General features: G+C 39.5%; 1 protein-coding gene across 1 annotated transcript in view; it reads left to right on the top strand.

The window, feature by feature from the left end:
• The window catches only part of HTR1F (5-hydroxytryptamine receptor 1F), a 102672-nt gene that overhangs the window by 49060 nt on the left and 33758 nt on the right, over positions 1-19854 (top strand). The gene's annotated exons all lie outside the window — the stretch shown is intronic.

Raw genomic sequence — 19854 nt, 5'->3', positions numbered from 1 at the left:
ACATTGATAACATTTCAGAAAGGACACTTCATAGAGAAAAGACTTTTATACTGTATCTGGGAAGTTCAGCAGATTCAGGTGTGGGGAATGCTTGGTTTGAAAGCTTCTTTTTCCTTTACTCTTGTCATTTTTAAAACCTGTTTTCTCTCTTCTAGTTACTTATGTAGGTACTAGGGTTTTTTATGTAATGAAAGAGAAATTTTGGCTGTTCCTTAATTCTACTATAATACCTGTGGTGACATTAGAGAGAGAAATTACCTGGTAGGAGAAAATGAAAGTGAAGTATAAACAGGGCTTCTGTTTCTGATGGAAATGGTTTTCCTGGCTGCATGCTGGTTTCCAAAAGACAATGACAGGCTGGCAGCTTGGAGAAAACAGGTCTTGACAGCACATGTTAGTGAGCTGAGCATTTTCTAACACCTCATGTCACACAAAGCACTTCCATACCATCTGTGCTCCAGCAGCCAAGGGTTGTTCTGTCCCAGGCAGAGCCTTTTGTCTCTGCATAGTCACGGCAAGCAGAGAGCAGGTTTACAGCACCTGTCTGAAGCTGGATGTGTGTCAGCTCCTCCTGCAAAGCCCCTGTGTGTTCCTGAGTGCCCACAGCCTGCCAGGAGCAGCAGCACAGCTCAGTAGACAGGCAGAGAGGAGTCAGATGGGAACTGGTTTTCTTGTTAAACGCTGCCTTGGCTGCCTGAAGATAAAGAGGGGAGGGAGAGGAAGAGGGAATGCAATTCAAAGGCAAGCATGTGCCTCATTAGTGCTCACTACGCAAGTTCCTTTTAATCTCTATAATATTTTTCAGTACCTTTTCAAATATTTCTTTTTAAAAAAGGATTTTATAAGGACAATGCATTTCTAAGATAAATATAATATACAATCTGCAGCTTAAATAGAGACCAGGAGGGTAATTAGAAATCATATCTTGATTACAATAAATTGCCTTCTTTGAGCAGCTTTGGTGTTTGTCATTATTAAGTTGTAGGTTTCTCAGTGTTAGAAGAAGGGACATCATTAAAACTAACACTTACAGAAGTAGCATAAAGGATTATCCCTGATAGCACTATCAGGCACAGGTTTTGGGCTAGTAAACTCCCATATGCCTACGGCAATTTAAAAGTAACTGAGTTGCCAAAATTTTATGTGATTTGTCAGAATTAAAAAAAAAAAAAAGGCAAGATCTCTGGAAAGAGAAAACAGCCCCTCCCATGCAGTAAGTAAGCCCTAAATGCAGTCTCTCCTTTCAGTATTGTCATCTTTGAGGCTCAATATTTTTCTCATTATCATCCCTTTTCATGGATTTTTTTCCTTACTTTAATGAATTTCTCAGGCACATAGCTATTTTCCTTGGCTATCTTGCTTCATTATGCTGATGGAAGCAGCCTTTTAATTTAAGACATTATTATTAAAAGTGATGCATGAAAGGCTTATCTGAAAGATATATTGGGTTGGCAAGAGGTGCAAATCAAAATGCAACTGTCTAGGTACTCAATTATATATTTTAATGGAAGAATTTGAGTAAAGCTCAGGCAGGAAGGAAAAAAAGTACTTATCAGCATCTATCATTTAAATTACCAGCATATTGGTAGACTGTTCCTATATCTCATACCCTTCAATAAGGCTGAGACTGAAGCTGGGTCAGTGGACAGAAGTTGGCTAGTGAAGTCTCTGTACTTCTGCAGTTTTCCAGAAGCATGAGATATCCATGCATTTTCTTTCTCCCATGGATCAAGTACTTGCATCTTCCAACATCTGGTAGGCTACTTCATCTTTTGTAATCCGTGTAAACATTTACCACCTGCTTGCCTTTGAATGGACTCCATAATTTTTTTCTTTGGTGTCTCAGGAGATACTCTCTGTGACTTAGGCTGAGGGTGCTCCACAGGAATGCACATCCCCAATGGAGTGATGCCTCCACTGGGCTACTCACCAGACATTGAGCTGTCCCAGCTATATTTGGGACAACTGAATGTCTCATGGGAGTTATTTTTAGGTTTCAAATTTGCAGGGCTTTCCTTCTCAGTTCAGTGCAACACAAGTGACTGAAGTTTATTGAAGAGGGCAAGGGCATCCTGCAGGCTCATGCTGACCAAAAGCTCACATGACACAAGTCCTTCTGTACATGAGCAGGGAGGATGCCAGTGAATTTAACCCCTGCAGTGCCCCATGGAACTCAGCCTTAGCTCTTTGGAGCTGATATGTTCCTTACTGCTCAGCCTCCTGGCCGCCGCCTCAATCCAAGACCTTTGCAATGCAGCAGAGGTTGCAGGGATCTCTGTAATGCTGGGATCTGGGACAAGTACAAGAGCAGAAAATAGGCACACAGTCTCTTCTAAAACATGAATGAAGACTCTCTGTAACTTACTCCTTCCCAAAGGGGAATGTAATGCAGATTTTAAGAGCCAGCCCTTAAGCTCACATATTGCTGTGCATGTAAGGAAAGCAAACGTGCTCTGAAAGAAACCTCAAGGTCATGAAGTACTTTGCTTCCCCACCTCCAACAGGAAAGAGAATGAGCTTGTCATCTCATTCTGTAATTGATTCATATCTAATACACAGCTTAATTTTATTCTTTTTTAGTTGCTGTCCATCTTTTTATTTTATAGCAGTCTGTCAGCTGAAAACTGGCTTGATGGTCAAACAAAACGTCACCACATAAATATTAATGTTTCTCTGTTTATAGTGGCTGAGCTTAAACAATTTCTGGAGTTTGTAGGCAGAAACAATGCCTAGTGGTGAGTTTTGCCTCAGCACTGAGCTAGAGTTCATCACAACTTTTGGATCATCTACTCTTATTTCTGCTCTCCATTACCTGCACTCTTTTAACATATGCACCAACCTAGACTTTTAACAGCAGCTTCACAAGAAGTCATCATCGCAGACAAAAGTTAGGATTTCAAATGGAAAGCTGAAATGAAGGGAAAGTTTGGACTGAAAATGGAAAACTGAAAAGAAGATAGGCCCTGCTTGCACAAGGGTTTCATTTTGGCATAGTTCCTATTAATAGAGAATAATTGCTTCAGCAAAGCTTTTTTGTTCAAATATTTAGGAATTTGCCTGACATTTACTCAAATCTTAGCAGGCTTAGCTACATTCAGAAGGACTGATAATTTAAAGATTGTTTTACTTGCATACAATAGAGTTAATTCAAAGAGTTTTATCAAAATTCTCACCTGTTAAATTTGACTTTGAGGTTATTTTAATTATACTGGAACCTTCTAACTTGTTAGAAAAGTCACAGAAATGCCCAACTTCAATCAGAAATTCAGGACAATTGGTACAGACACCAAGGCAGAAGAAGAGGACCTATCAGAAGACTGTACTTTAAGAGATTTCCATGAGACATCTGAAAAGCTGACCTTGGCCGAGTGCTTCTTTTATCATGTATTGCCAGAAATATGTTACTTCTTTAGGTTATGTATCTGCAGCAGAGTCTATCAGCTAAAATCATGCAAGCTGTAATTCTGCTGAAGCCAGTGCACTCTGGGGAGGACAATTTTAGCTACAAATGAATAGGGTCATTTACAGTTAAGATAAGGGAAAGCAAGTTACTGCTACTTCAGTAAAATGCATACACTTATAATAATAGGGGGAAGAAATGTTCAGACTTTGAAAATGTGTTTTTAAAAATGATGGTAGCTACAATATATTTGATAAGTTTGTGTCTTGTTTTGAGCACAGTGTTATCACCTAAACATGTTTAGCTGAATTAAACAAAGCTCAGTTAGTGCAGATAGGGTGGGTACAGCAAAGCTCAGCAGATTCACTTTCTAAAAGCTCAGCAGATGAATGCTCAAATTTGGGATTTTAGTCAGGACCTAAGATACAGTACTAAAGGTCGTTTTCTCCTGCACTTTAATCTACTTCAGGGAAGAGACATCTTTTTCCCTTTCAAAAATGTGAGATTCTCAGGACACTAAACACCAGGACTCTGCTGTAGTAGGATCAATTAAAACCTATTAGAATCCATTCCTGCTGACTATCACACCTTTCCCACCAGAAAATTGCCAATTATTCCTTATTCTCAGTCAAGCCTTGAACACTTAGTACCTGCAAATAAAGGTTAGAATTCAACTGACCAAAGATAGACATCTTGAACCAATCACTCCAACTTTCTCTATGCAGTAATAGAGAGAAGCAGACACTGGTGAGGTGCAAGGCATCTGGTGTAAATAGGTCAGCACAATCTCACCCCAGTATTTCCTTCACTCCTTTCCCAAAAACGGTGCCTAAAGTGCCAAAGAGTACCTGTCTAGCACAGATTGCTTTTAGCTTAGGCAGAGACATAAAAGGAGGTGAGAGGAATTCTACTAAAAGAAGCTGAAAAACTTAAGAAATGACAGTTTCATTTCCCTTTATATAAACAGGTGCATGAAACTTTCTCACTCAGTAGGAGTTGGTGACTTCAGGAAGAGGAGTTTATCAGAAACATGGGAAAGAAAAAGTGGGGAAAAAAAGATTTAATTCACAGGCTAGATTAACATAAGCAAATACCTTTTGCAACATCCCCAGTGCAGGGGAACAGGTAGCATGGTCTGTTGAAGAAACACTGGCAAATCTTTAGTGAGCAGCAAATTCCAGGGGTTCCTCTGGGTGATAGCTGTTGTGTGCTTTTAGTGTCCTTGCTGCAGAGTCTTTGACAAGGTCTGTGCTGTTTTGAGCCCTGTCTCCCATGACAGCTAAGGGCTATAATCCATAAAAATCAAAGCTTGCATGTAAATGTTGTCCTGAAAGAGTGTGTTGGGTTTTATCTGAGCCTGTCATTAGAAACTTTTTCCCTGGGGTTTTTCAGGTCCTTTCTTGGAAAGAAAGATCAATATTTCTGTAGAGAAAAATACAAGGCAGCCAAATGAAAATATAACTTATTCTAAATACAGGATTTCTTGATGTGCCTCTGACCCAGAGCAGCTTTCAAAGATTGAACTGATAACAAAGAGCTGTTTGACAAAAAAGGATCCTTTGGAATCAGCTGGAGATGATGGAGCACCTAAGAAACTGATGATAGCTTGGACATGGAATGGAAATACAATGCATTGTGGTTTTCCTTTGAGGTAACAGACCTTAACAGTGGCATTTTTTGCAGAATTTATTTCTCAAAAGTCTGTGAAGTCTGTACTAAGCCTGTACACTTTGTGAGATTTTATTTTTCTGTTACTCAGATTTAATTGACCTTCCACAAAGATGTCAAGGCCACCAGCAAGGTCATCCTATGTCAGATGTCAGGGTCATAAAAGACAGCTAGAATTTCTCAGCCAAGAAAAATATTCACAGAAATTTTACATTGACAAGAACAACTTAACTTTTCTCTGCCTGTCTCTGAAAAACATAACTGCTGGAAAATATTCTAACGTATATAATATGTATACTGCTAAGCTGGACAAACACACACATTATGCCTTCAGCTGTATCTGAAAGAGTAGATAGGATAGCAAAAAAAAAACACCAAAAAAACAGAAGATCACCTGCTTAAATATGATCATTATTAAGGCAAATTCCATCAGTAAGTAGTTTACATTTTGTTATTGCAGCTGACAAAAAGGCAATCCTAAAACAAAAAAATGCTGTGTTTGACCAGGAGGACACATTAAACCTGTGTTTGAACTTCGTGTCTTCAGATATCTTGGTCATTGCCTCCATAAAATGATTTCTAAAGTTTAGCAGTTATTGCACTCATTAATTACGTAAAATAAGGAAGCAGCTGAGAAACCTGCTGTGGATTCAGGCTGGTACTTAAAATAATAGAAATGGACTATTTGCCAACAAATCTGATTGCCAGATGCTGAGCTGTTACTCAGAGAGATGGATTTTGAACTGACCCATAAGAATAAAGGGCAGAAATTGACAGTTTTGCTGCTCTTGCTCACCAGGACAAGGATATTTCTTGGTTTGGTCTTTTCTTTCCCATCTCTTTTACTGCTTTAAGACCGATACACATAAGACCCAACCTTCAAAACTTGCAATTTATGTTTCACAAAGATAATAAAACAGTTCCATTGGATCTTGGAAGCTAGAGACATTTGTCATAAGTAGGCTCAGATTAGCTTAATTAATTGATGCACTGAGTAAGCTGTGAATGTATCTGAGGTACAAAAATGTGAATATGCAGGTCTATGTGGAATTACCCTGGAGTGGTTATTTGCTTATAATTGTGTTACTGCAGTAGTGCCTCAAAACCCAGGCACTCATACTGAACAAAAATACCATAATAAGTGGTCCATTTGCTAGAGAGCTTTCAGTATGAATAGGCAAAGTGAAGGCTTGGGGAAAAGTGGTTGTGAAAACACTTGTGGTCTTTCTTAACCAGATGAATTGTAACAATTTAACTAAAGCCCTTCAGAAGCTGAATTTATGCCAGAAAATTGAAGGCCACATAGGTTGGAATGTAATAGTTTACATTTGCTGCCCATCAAATACACCTTGAGTTGTAAACTTGCAGCCCTAAGAATGTTTCCACAGGCCGCTGTTTTATTCTATACCCAACACATGTATGTTCCCCTACCCAGCTGTCCTCAGGTATTGACTCAAAGCAGTTTAAACTGTGTTTTGGGCTCACAACCCTTCAGAAACAACACAACTATGAAAAACTTCTCTGTGGTATAAAAAGCAGGCAGGCCAGCAGAGCCCTCTCTGGGACTGCAAGCTGTGGTTCCAGATTCAATAACTTTCCATCAAGCATGGCAGCTTTGTGCTTTCACCAGCTGCTGTCCTTATTGGAAAGCAGAGAGGAAAACAAACGAACAAACCAACCAAACGTTGCATGGGTTTGAAGGAACCTTGTGCTCTCCAATTTTTTTTTTTTGCAAGCTCTGGAAGAAAGGAGCAAGGGAGAGTTTGAGGGTTTGGTTCCTTGCTGCTGCTGCTGCCAGTTTTGGGTGGCTGGGCTAAGGTCACTGGTGTTGCAAACACAGAGGGTGCAGCACAGCAGAAGCACAGGGAATCCTCATGCCTGTTTCAAACAAATCAGCCTTGTAATCTAAAGATATTGAAAGAACATTTCTTGGTATTTTAGATATTCTAGGGGTAGAAAGAGGTAGTGGCAAAATTTAACAGGTTATGCTACAGAAAGGAAAGTCATAATTTTGTGGAAAATAGGGAAGTATCCACTTTCCTGAGCTCATCTGAGGATCCAGCTAGGAAAAAATAAGGCAAATAGAAGAAAACCTAAGGAAGTCAAACTAACTAGAGGCCTTTTGTACTTTGAAGTGCTGGGCTAACTTGCCAACTCTTGTATCTCCCTCCCATTCCCTCATGAGCCTCAGACACAAAATGACTTGTGTTTAGCAACAGCTTTGACAGCTCAGTGTGCTACAAACTCTGGTACAGCACAGCCCTCACTTATTCTCAGCCGAAGAAAGGCAGAGTTTACAGCAGCAGCCAAGGGAACGAGTCACTGTGCCAATGGAGGGGAGTGACTGAGCCCTCTGGCTCATCAGGGCCCAGAATCCATCACTAAAGAGGAAGCTGCTACTTTGCCACAGAAATCTTTTCAGCCTGGTTCTCCAGGGCTAGAGGAATCCCTTCAGTCAATTAACAATCTGGTAAAAAACTTTCCAGCTTGCATGCAAGAACCCCAAGGCATTAAACAGAGCATTGTCCCTGTTAAGTTCTTTATAATTCACTGCTATGAACCAATAAGATCTTCCATGTCACTACACAGGTATTTTTCACTAAGACCCAAAAAACATTCACTTTGTGTCTTTTCTAAATACAGCCACACTGTAATAGTCCTGCTCAAAACATCTCAGGAGTTCCTGAAATTGAGGTTATCTGTAAAGTTCAAATAACCCATGAATTTGCTGTGATTTGTTTTCAATCTGTTTTTATTGTTGGCTGTTTCAGCATCCTGTGGTGATCAGTGCTGCAGTTTTAATAATTTCATAGCCAGGGTCTCATGAATTCAGTAGTAGGGTGTGTGTGTGTGTGCTATTATTAAAACCATGCTTGCAAGTACCTTCCCTGCTTCCACTGAAATTTCTCTGTAATTTGTCTTCCACAGCTAAAAGACAAATTTGCAGCTGTGAGCCTCAGAAGCTGAATATGCATTATAGTGAGTTGAAAACATACAGGAGAGACTTTTGCTTGCACACTTCATCTCTCAACAGCTCTAAATCACTTACCTTCAAATGACTTACCTTCAAATAATAACTTTGCTAGTGGAAGTTTAGGATTCTCCTCCCCAGTGGTGAGCATCCAAGAACAGCCAACATAGTTATACAGCCCTGAAAATTATACATAAATGCATATTTAACATTTTAAACAAGTCTGACACAACTGTATAAATTTTACTTAAGGTAATTTGAACTTTGAAAACTCTTGCTTGAACTACCCTCACAAAGGCATTTTAACACTGAAAATAACCCCCAATGTATTTGGTTATACTTAAAAAGTAGGAAAAAAGAGCTTTCTTAGAAATCTCTTAGAAATTTTAGGACCAGAACAGAAGACTAGCAGTTACATGAATTCATTATCTCCTTCAAAACAATTTATTCAGAAGCAATGGAACAGAAACAAATGAAAATGTCCCTTTAGATTTCACTCAGGAAATATATTCTTTTATAGGTCTTTGACTCCAACCTTCTGACAGCTAAAATTAACTTTGCATTACTGAAACAGATAATGTGCTGTCCTTATTCTATTCAGAGATAATACAGTAAATACTGATTAGGTTTAACACATGATGTTTAGAGCAGAAACATTTCTTAATTTATATTAATTTGTATTTGTGAATGATGTCTGGCTGCCCATTAGGCTTCACTATTTCAAAACTTCATTTAAAATCAACATGTCAGCTTTAATTATTTTTTTTTGTTGTGGGGTAGTTTTTAGTGCTCCTGTGTATGTGCATTTATACAAATATTACTTTAAGTCACTAAAACTTAATAATAAACATTCTCTTTATTTCCTGCTGCCTGCCAGACAGCCTGCTTGTACAGAAAGAAATAATACATCCTATTTTGGGTTAAATCTGTTATGTATTTTCAGGGAATGTAATAATCTTCTTACAGTAGCAGAAAAATGATGACTTTATAGTGCCATAAAATGTGTCCTTTTCCCAGGATTTTAAGACTGCAATATGTAGGTTAATACAATCAAATCCCAACTACATAATGTGGTTCACAGTGATGAGAATGATGTAAAAGCACTGTGTCCATTATAGGTAAGGGTTTGGTGGCTTTTTTAAGCAATCCTGTCCCTTTTCACTTTTGGGAAGGCAGCTTGGTCAGTGCACAGATTTTTATGTCACACGTTGCACTTGTCCAACACCCCAGACAACCCCACTTATTCCAAAGGCTCTGATATATTTCTTAATTAAATCTTGACAGTGAAATTGTAGTTCATGAAAACAATCCATGGTGGTTTGCAAGCCAGTGTCTGTGCATATTAAACCAGCACTTGACCAGATTGGGATTTTTACAGTTCAGTCAGGTATGCCTTGAAAGCATTATCAGGGATAAGTGGTGGGTATTTGAATAATAAGCACTCTATGTCTGCCTCTGGGATGAAATGCAAAGCTCCTCAGGCAGTCTGCAGGGCTGTAAATCTCAGTCAGAATGTTTGGTATTTTGTACTGCTGCAAGCAGCCACGGTTTACTTAGACACCAAGCTATTTTTCTGATCCGTTTTCCTTGGCAGCAGTGGTGCCTCATCAGCCCCATGTAGCCAGAGGTGTTATTATTCCCATTCTCTCTAACTCCCCTCTCTGACCTATATTCACTCATCTGTTTATTAGTCTTTCACTTATAAATAGACTTTAAATGTTACTGTGTGAATTCAAACTTACGTTATTAGGTAACACCACCCACTCCTACAAAATAGAAATACTATTTTTCACCATCTTACATGCTTAGAGCCATAATTAAGATAAATTTCAAGCACACTTAAAACATCTCAGTCCAAATGCATGCACATTTCAGAAGTGCTCTTATTAGTAACTTAGTGATAATTATTTTCTTCTTTCAGTTAGAGGTGAATTTTATTCCTGAAAAACAGAGTTGCTTTTCAAAGGACAAAGTTAATCTCCCCATTTATTTGAAATCCTACTTTTCATTTGAAACAGTGACAGTTTTGACCTTGCTTGCTCTGTAGTGACTCCTTTACAAATACAAATGCACCAGTCAAGCCAATGTTCAGCAGCATGTAAGAAGCCAAAAGGGTTGGAAGTGTAATACCTCAGTTAAAAATTGTCACCAGAGGCCGAGGTGCAAATTAACATGGAAGACCAAAGGGAAACCAGGAATTCCCATTCCAGTTTAATATATTCCTACAGAGGTATATGTCGTTTTCTACACAGGAGAAGTAGATATCTAGAATTTAGTCTTCATTTAGAAAATGAAAACACTGAAATTGTAGAAAAGGCACCTGAAGCCACATGGAAATTGTCTCTGTGCAACACACCAGCAAAAAGAAACAGAGCCACCAAACCAGCTGGTATAGATGGTCTCAGGCTGCCCAGACCTGGCATCCTCTGGAGCAAACATAATTTGACAATAATTAATTTTTTGGAAATAAAGTCATGGAAAATTTCTGCATGGCCAGGATGTTCCTGAAATGCCAGGAGAAAATGAGGTGGGCCAGAAAAGTTCCTGGGGGAAGTGCTGCCTGCACTGCATTTGTACATTTATCCATAGGTATTGGGACAATTTTCTGCCCTTCTTATCACCCCTATTTGCAAGAGCCAAGAACAGAGATAAAGACTGTCAGGTGTGAGTGTGCTTAGAGGACAGCAGCTGGAATGAGATGATTCTCTAGGAAGGCACGATTCATCACAGCAACTGATTTTACTGAGTTGCATGGTCAGCACAGGAAGCTGACCCCAAGTTTGAGCCCCAGAGCAATCTCCAGTGTGCTTCCAGAGCCAGACTTAGCACCTGCTGGGCCAGCCCATTTGCCAGTTTTTTATGGTGGCTGCAGCCATGACTCAGGGCCAAAGCAATGTTTGATTGGAGCCTGTAATCATCTCTCAGACATCCTCCCTCAGGCTGGTAGCTCTTGTAGCACCAAAACATAATTATTATATATAATTCGTATCACATGCTTGGGGTTTTTTTCAGGTAAATCTAAAAAGATGGAAACCCACATCCTAACCTGGCAGAGTAACATTTTCACACCATGACACTTGAATTACATGGCTGTGCTGTGGCATGAGGGAGTCAGAATTTGGATACAAAGGATGTTCTGGGAGGGGGACAGGTGTGTGTGACACAGCTGGCCTGTGTCATTACTGCTGCTCCGCAGCAGGCTCAGGCATAAAACCTGTAGGCTTTATGAATTCAAACTTTCAGGTTTGTCCTGTTAGAAACTGGCTTGTTCTCTAAGAGAGCCAATTTTAGTGCATGAACATTGTGGATGATAAAACAGGAGGCAAAAAGGCAACACAGCCAGGGTGCAAGGGCAGCATCTCCTCAGGAAAATGAGAGAAAGAGGGAAGAGAGCTGGAGTGAAACCATGACAAGATAGGATTTATGAGGCATAACAATATCCCACAGCTTTCCTCAGCCCTCCTAGGGGAGAGATGGAGGTTGCTTTTACATGTTGGGATCAAAATTTAGGAAGCCAAGCAGCCATCTATCTGGTCTGTGGGTAAGACAGAATTAACCAGGAAAATTGTGCATCTCAGCTAAATTTCTATAATTTAAAAACGGTACCCAGCTAGTTAAATAAAAATAATATATATTATTCTAGAATCTAATTACTTTTTCAGATTTTTCCAGGATTCTAAATAACATAACAGTAAAGCTCATAAAATGATATGTTAATATTTATCTGTGTAAACTATAAGAAGAATTTTAAGAAACACATTTTCCATACAGTGCAGTCAAATTTAAACCATAAGTTTCCTTAAATAAGTGTATCTGTAAGAGATGGTATTCAAGGAGTTTAGACAAATTATCAGACTGATATTTCTAGATGCAAAATCATTAAAAATATCTTCAGTGATCTCCAGATTAAAAGTGACACACTGAAGGATGACTTAATTTATTCTCTGACATTGAGTAAAGCAGGTTTCTCTTGCCCAGAAATGTAAAATAAATAACTGCAAACACCCATGGTGAAAATTCTAAAGGAAAAAACAATCACATTGTAAAAACACAAAAGTTACATAAGCAATATTTTCAGATATATTTGGGAAGGCAATACTTTTACCCCACAAAGAGTTAGAAATGTCCATGGTGCTTTCCAGTGGTGTTCATCACTACAGATTTTTCCAAAATCCAGTGAGGGCCTCTGCCCCAACCCCCAAGGGCAGTGGCCTTAGGTTTTAGTATTGCACAGCCCTCTGGTTTTACTCTACACCTCCTGGATATCAGCTTTTCACATCACCTTATCACTCCTGCAAATCAGAGATGGGCTCTCAAGTCAAGCATTTGAGATTATACAGAGGGACAAGAGCCTTACTTAAGTGACTTTAGAGTTGGTAACTGATATTAGAACAGAAAGAGGACTAAAGCTGATTTTAAGATCCAGAGGCAAGTGTCTAATCCTGAAGCCTTTAGTTTCTTTTCCCTTTCATTACCAATTCATCCTAAGGCACAAAATCAGCATGACAACTCTTTTTTGTTTGGTTTGAGGTTTTTTTGGTTTTTTGCAAAGCTGCAGGAAGTCAAAAATCACATTAAGAGTGGAAAATACGTGGATGGATTTAGGCATTGGCACCTGAATGAATTTCATGATGATTACGTTCCCCTCGAAGGTATGAAACAGCAATTCTATTTCCCTTTTCACTCTTCTCCAGCAAACCTGGAGATCCAATAATGTCATACAATATATTGCAATGTGACAGCAGAGTGCTGATATGTCCTATACAGGCATTTGTCATTTTAGGTGTGGGATGGTTTTTCAATATATTCAACAACACTTTAAAATATTTGCCTAAATTAGATTTTTTACCTTCTGTTGTGCAAATCTTGATTCTTTTAATCCATTCAGGAACATTCAAGCTAAAAGGAGCTGTTGTCAACACCAACAGAAATATTTTGTAGGAAGTAGAAATCCCTATGAAAACCAACAGGATGCAGAAGGAAGATAGTATATTCTGTAGCATGCACAGTAATAGGGATGCCAGTTTGACCAGATCTTTATAATTAAGTAAGAAATAGCCAGACTACTACAAATATTGTAGTGCTCCCTGTTCTGTTCAGAAATGTGCACATTCAGAACTAAAATACTCTGTTCATCCCTTCCTTTTGAACACAAGAATTAACTAGTGGTACAGGTAAGAGAGCTGAAGGAATACCCCCCTCCCCAATAAAAAAGGGTGTATAGGCTCATGTAAAAATTATCTATATTTGGAAGGCAGTAGTCTGCAAGCCAGATAATACTGTTCTTTTCATGTCTTGCTTCCAGTGCTTTTAACAATGCTCAGGACACATTTTGTAGAAATACTAATCTAGAATATTATGCATGCATCACTTTTCCCTGCTCAAAGCAGCTGGAATAACTGCAGTACTTCTATCATATTTCCAGGTTAGTTCTTACAAGTGACTTCATAGCTCAGGCATGAAAACAGCTGGTAGAGAGCCGGAATGATTCCAAAAGTAATTTTGGAAGTGAAGGAATTGAAGATTCTATTGTATATTTGTTAACTATGCTCATTAGCTAAGTCAGAATTTAGTAAAATCATCTACCAAACAAAGTTAAGTGCTTCCTTTACTTTTTGCATAGTTTACTTTTTGGTTTTTTCCTCAATGTGTTGCCATTAAACTTTGGTGTGGAAGTAGCCTAACTGTTTATACTTCATTTATTTGAAGTTGCCATGACTTGTAGAACTGAGAAAAGATACTACTTAAAGACACTAGGCAATGAACCTGACTTTTAAAATTATATACTCATTTTTTGCCCTAGAATACTCCTTTTTTTCTTTTTTTTTCCCATTTTTAACCTTCCCTGAAGGCCTATGGTATTACTATTTCCTGAGCTGCAAGTCCTCTTCTAGAACAACAGTTCAAGCACAATTACCTTTTTCTGGTAATATGTGCCCTCGATTGTGGCACAGCTCTGACAACTCTGCCCTAAATCAAGCACCTCTGTGGGCAAACTGGAGGAAACAGCCTGTTTAAAAACAAACATTTGTCTCATTCATTGTCCATAGTGAATTTCAAAGCACTACACTGAGTTAGGAATAATCACCTGTACAAAGCAGGGCCGTGAGGGGCTCTCTGCAGAGAAGGATTTGAGGGATCACAAACAATGCCATAGTATTGGAAAGGGGGGGGTAAAACCCACAAAATATTATAGTGTAATACATAAAACATCACCCCAGACTGCTCTGTTCATTTTTGACGACTTTAGGAGGGTCAGGGTCATACTGGAAAGCACACAGGAAAGAACAAGGAAAAAATTCAAATAAGTAGAAACTGTGGACCAAGAAGAAATATCAAAGAAATCAAGTTCTTTAGTCTAAACAAGGGAAGCACATTTGGAAGCCTAAAGGCTGTTGCAGTGAGGGAGGGACAAAAACAGGCTTCATGCCCACCTAGAGCCCAGCAAGCCTGGCAACAAGGGAGATTTAGTGCCAAATTCTGACTGTGTTGGGAAATGGTGCCGGGGAATTGTTTATTTCTGTTGCTGGAGTGCCTTAAACAAGAGAAACGTAAATATTTGTCAGATGTGACAGTAACACTGGCATGGTGAAACACTCAAGATTACTGTTCAAAACCAGTTTTCCTGCAGATTATATTTCTGTCTTGTATATACTATTTTCACAAAGTGAGTTTTGCCTTCGCAGAAGATTAAAATTGGGACTGGCATAACTGGGTGTTGGGCTAGTGTAAATAAAAGTCTTTAAGGGGTAATAACTCCTTGAATTTTATTTTTGTCAACAGCACAGAAACTCTGGCAAAACATCAAAACCCAAACTTGCAGTCCTTGGAAGTCTTTCATTCCTCATTTCTGGCAAACTCAACAACTACTCAGACTTTCATACAAGCTTTTATTCTAGCTTTTATGTCAAAAATACTTACCAAGCATACTTACAACCCTTATTTGTGTTTTACTTACTTCATGTCTTCCTTTTGATCCCCTCTCTAACACTTGACATTCAACACATTGTCTGGGGACAAAACATCCTCTGCAGTTTATCAAAGCTGAGGTACCTACATGTCAGAAGGATGCTCATGCAGGAGGCAGGGGATGGTTTACACTCAGGCCTGGGTATTGGGTTTCAGAGAACATAATTGCACACTTGGGAGGCAGTAGCTTCTTAATTACAGTCCTCTGGGGAGTGGGAGGAATCAAAGCAGTGTCATGTCTGAAAGGGACTTGACACAAGTAGCCAAAGTGGCCTAATCCCATCAGAGGAGAAAGCACTTGATCTGTGCTCCAGCAAGCGCCCAGCCTTCTTCAGGCACTCTATAATTAAGTATTTTAAATTGCTCCCCTCTGTGCACTTCTCTGCTTCTGCTCTTCTATCAGCCTCTTCCTGAAATCACCAGCCTGGTTAACCAGCCCTGATTTCTGCTTCCTGCCCTGTGCACTATCCGCTTCCAGTGGCTGGGGGTGGGATTGTGGCTAAAACACTGGGCTGGGGGTCAGCTCTCAGTTCCTGCCTGGCCCATATCACACACACTCTGGGTTTTGGGTGTCTATCATGAGGCACGTCAGCTAAATGCCCACAGGAATTCTGAATGCATGAAATTATCCTAGAAATTAGCACTTTTTTAAAAGTTAGGGCCTGGACATTGGAAAGAACTCATGCCTGAGAACAGTGTTGGAGCACATGCTAGCTTTATTTATTTCAAAGTATCACCCGAGTTTAAAAAGAACTAAAACACATTGCTGGATCAGGACATGTGACTGACTAAAAAAAGGGAATATCCACACCACTTCTAAAGTGTGTCATTTAAAAAGGAATGCAATTATTCATTTTTCAACCAGCAGCCAACCTGCAGCTCATGGCAGTTAGGAAGAAGCACTTTCTCCAGGCATGATTTTTCCATGCATTCATTTCGGGCACTTTCCTGCTTATTGTTTAGCCCTAGTGCCAAACAAAATCAGGACCTTGGAGTTGAAAGAGAAGACACTGATGAAATCAAGGGTGGCTTCCCTTACAAAGCAGTGTGAAAGAGGCACCTATTTTAGCTGAGGAGCAGAGTGCTGCCCAGCCCTTCAACCACCACCAGTCCAGAGACCACTTTGTGAATTGATTCAGGTAATTTATCCTACAAACCCCACATTTCACAGTGGGAAATAATGTAAGAAACTTTTAGGGTTATTATATGTAAGTTCTCTTTCTGGGAATACAGCAAACCACCAAATTCATAAAAACTAGATATTATTAACACCACCAGAGATGTCCTCTGATGTGGGTAAACACATCCACAGCTAAAACGGGGTGGAAGACAATGAAATTGCAAGCACTAAACATCTCTTTATATAAAATAGGTAATTTCTTAAAGCTATGACCAAGAAAGGAAAAAACAAATGAAAGAATCTTTTTGTAAAAAATTATAACCTGCAGAAAACTGAACATTTTCAGACATTTTTACCAATCTTGAACTTTGGCACCAGAATGGCATACTCCACAGGGCTGGTGCCTCATTAATACAGCCACAGCACTGCAATACATGAAGGAAGAAATGGGGGAGGAGGACTGTGCTAATTTAGCTCTGAGTTCCACAGAAGAGAATGTCACACTCACTCCCCCTCAGCAGTGGGCTTTTCATATGGCTGCATCCAGGATGGCTGGTGGCTGAAAAGAGAAATTGCTACTGCTGAGAGAGAGCAAGTCAGTCACTCATCAGCCCAGTGCCTTTTTCTGCTGTCCTTAACAACAGCACACCTCTTGCCCTGTTAAAATACTGACCCTCTCACCTAGTCCAGGTCCAAGATGAGACAGAACAGAATGAGGCATGCTGATTTCATGTTGTAAGTTTTTGTTGAAAACATCTATCAAAGTGAAAGATCCTTGTGGTTTCTCAAAACCAGGTTTTGCTTATTAGCCCTTTATCCTTCAGTGAACAAAGGGAGTCAAATGTGTGTTTTGCTGTGAATCCTCTAGGCAATATCAGATATTTATTACATGTCCTCATCCCACGTGGCTTTCCCTACTGTAGGCTACAGCCAAGGATTATTCCTTTTTTTCTGTTTTTCCATCAGATAAAACAAAATGTTTGTTTTCATCTTGGGGTCTGTAAACCTTTATATGAACAGCTTCTAAGAGATCCACTCAAAACAATTAGGCAAAAACAAACCCACAACTCTACTAGTGCATGACATCAGTTATCACATGGGGACCTGCATTTCTACTGAAAGATTTTTAGTCATCTACACATTGGCTTAAAGCTTACAACTACTGCAGAAGCTAAATACGCCTAAATAATGCCTGCATGGTCAATAGCAGAAGGCAGATAACCCTTGAGAGGGACTACAAAAATGAAAAGAGAAGAATATGCACAGAAACATATCCATTGGGGTCTTATTGTCTAAAACAAAGTGTCTAAAATAAAATAAAAAGAAATCTGATGAAAACCCAAGAAAAATTGGGGTGTATCAGATGTGAACAGGAAGAGTAACAAGGAAACCCCACCATGGGTTAACTGGCCACAGGCTAGTTTATTTGTAAGGTTTCTTAAGGCTCTATTATTTGTAAATAATAGAACCTCAAGAGAAGAGACTAGGCAGGAAGGCAAGCCAACATTTTATACCAAACAATTATTAATGCACTGACAGTCTGAACATTAAGTTAAGGTTCTATAATGAGGCTAACAGTCTGTGAAGATGGTTCAGTCATAAGACTGTTCTCAGCTTAATGGGTGCCATAACCATTAAAGATGAAACACAATACTTGGAAGGCAGAATAGATACAAAGCAGAACATCACAGCAAACAAAATAAAAAAGCTCTTGCTCCATTCCATTCAGACTTGGCACGGCACAGCAGGATGAAAAGAAAACACAATACCAGTTTCTCTGTTGTTTCACTGTTCTCACTTCTGGAGACTAAAGCTGAAGACTCTCAAAAGCCAACCATAGCTCAGGCAATAAGTCTTCCGTGGTTCCCTCTATAGTTAATGGATACAGAAATCTCCCCCAAAAGAATAAATCAGAGCAGAAACTTGCCTGTGATTTTTTGTATCCTCTAGGGTAATAGATTAGAAGTTTCTGACATGACAAAAGACAGACACAAAGGGAGCTGGCCATAAATTTGAGGACTGAGCAAACAAACATCATGAAGTTCAACACAGCCAAAGTGCAAAGCTATGCACTCAGGGAAGAAAAACCCCAGGCACCTGCAAGGGCAGGAAATCAAGTGGGCTGAAATTAGCCCTGCCAAAAAGGTCCTGAGGTTACCATGGGTGCCAGATTAATATAAACCAACACTGCACTCGTGTCAGAAACAAAGCAAATGACCTCATTAAAATAAGCATATCCAGCAGGTCAAGAGGTCACTATCCCAATCCAGTCAGCACTGATCAGGCCAGACTTGCAGTACTTCAGCCTCTTCTGCAAAGAAGGGGGAGATCAAGATGGATGTGGAGAAAATGGAGAAAGCCCAGTCTATGACATGATCAGGGCTCAGGGAACATGGCTTGTGAGAGACAGTGAAGAACAGGAGTTGTTCCCTCCTCAAAGAAGGGGTGATCTATCAGTCTAAAAAGAGGATGATCTAGTGCAAATACTGTTAGGGAGGCTAAAGACCATGAAACCAAACTGGTTTTGAGAGTGGCAGGCAAGATAATGAGAAATGACAAGATTCACAAACATTGTCTTGATAGGTTCAGGTTGGACACTAGGAAAAACTTCCTCACTGGCAGGACAGGGCAGTTGCCCAAAGAGCTTGTAAGGTCTCAATTATTGAGGATTTTCAAAACTCCTCCATACAAAGCCATGACTGACCTGGTCTCTAATGTCAGCAAGTCCCCAGCTACAAAGAGGAGGCTGGGTGAGGCAACTTGCACCTGCCCCATCCAACCAAGACCCCTGTGATTCTGTGACTCACAAAGCCTCACTTCTAATGGGTTTAGGAAGACAAGTGTCCTCACTCAGAATCAAGCAGTGTGAATGAACCTCTCTGAATTTGCAAGGGCAAACAAAGCTTCAGATTTCTTCAGCCTTTCTATGGATTGTGTAAGTTAGAAAGAAAAGCTTGCTGCTGTCTTTCCTGTTTCACCAAATTAATATTACAAACAGTGCTTCAAAGTGAGAATCTGTGGGATCAGCCTCACACCTTGCAAGAAGAAAAAGAAAGCCTTTGAAAACAATGTGGCACAGAACACAGGTATTCATCTGCTACATTAGGAGTCTCTAGATAATAAGCAAGTTAATGGCAGCAGTAAATCTCAAGTTGGTTATTGCAGGCTGGGGAACAAACTAAGCATGGGGGATGGTTAGCAAAATAGACCTAGACATCATGTGGCTGGTAACTGTAGGTCTCAAATCTTTGGCAGTATTTTTTAATTTTTTTTTATAGTGGAGTACCAAATTTAAATTAGATTGGATTTTAACCAGCTCTGCATGTCCACTATGGGAGGTGGAAAATTCATATTTAGTAGGAAAATAATCTGAATATATGCCCAGAATCTAAAAAAAAAAAAAAAAAGGGTAGGGGGGGAATTGTTTGAGGGTTTTTTGAATACAGTCTGAGGTTTATTTGGTAGAATCCTTACAGTCCTCTCCCATATTTGTGGTGGGTTTTTTGTATTTTTGCATTGCTTGGATAATACCAGATGCAGGAATGTTGCAAAACAGTAGGAGAAGGTATTTCAGGCTATTAGACTTAGCTTAAAGTATGAACTACAAGATTTGACATCCCAAAGAGAGCTTTGAAAGCTCAGAAAGTTTCAGAAGTTCAAGCGATTTACCCAGTATTCATTGTGTAAGCATCCAAAACTGCCAAGGCTCACCTTGGCACAAGGCTT

Source organism: Molothrus aeneus, chromosome 2, assembly GCF_037042795.1.
Source record: "Molothrus aeneus isolate 106 chromosome 2, BPBGC_Maene_1.0, whole genome shotgun sequence".
Taxonomy (NCBI): domain Eukaryota; kingdom Metazoa; phylum Chordata; class Aves; order Passeriformes; family Icteridae; genus Molothrus; species Molothrus aeneus.
The sequence above is the reverse complement of the archived record's forward strand: the minus strand, read 5'-3'. Positions and strand labels throughout refer to the sequence as shown.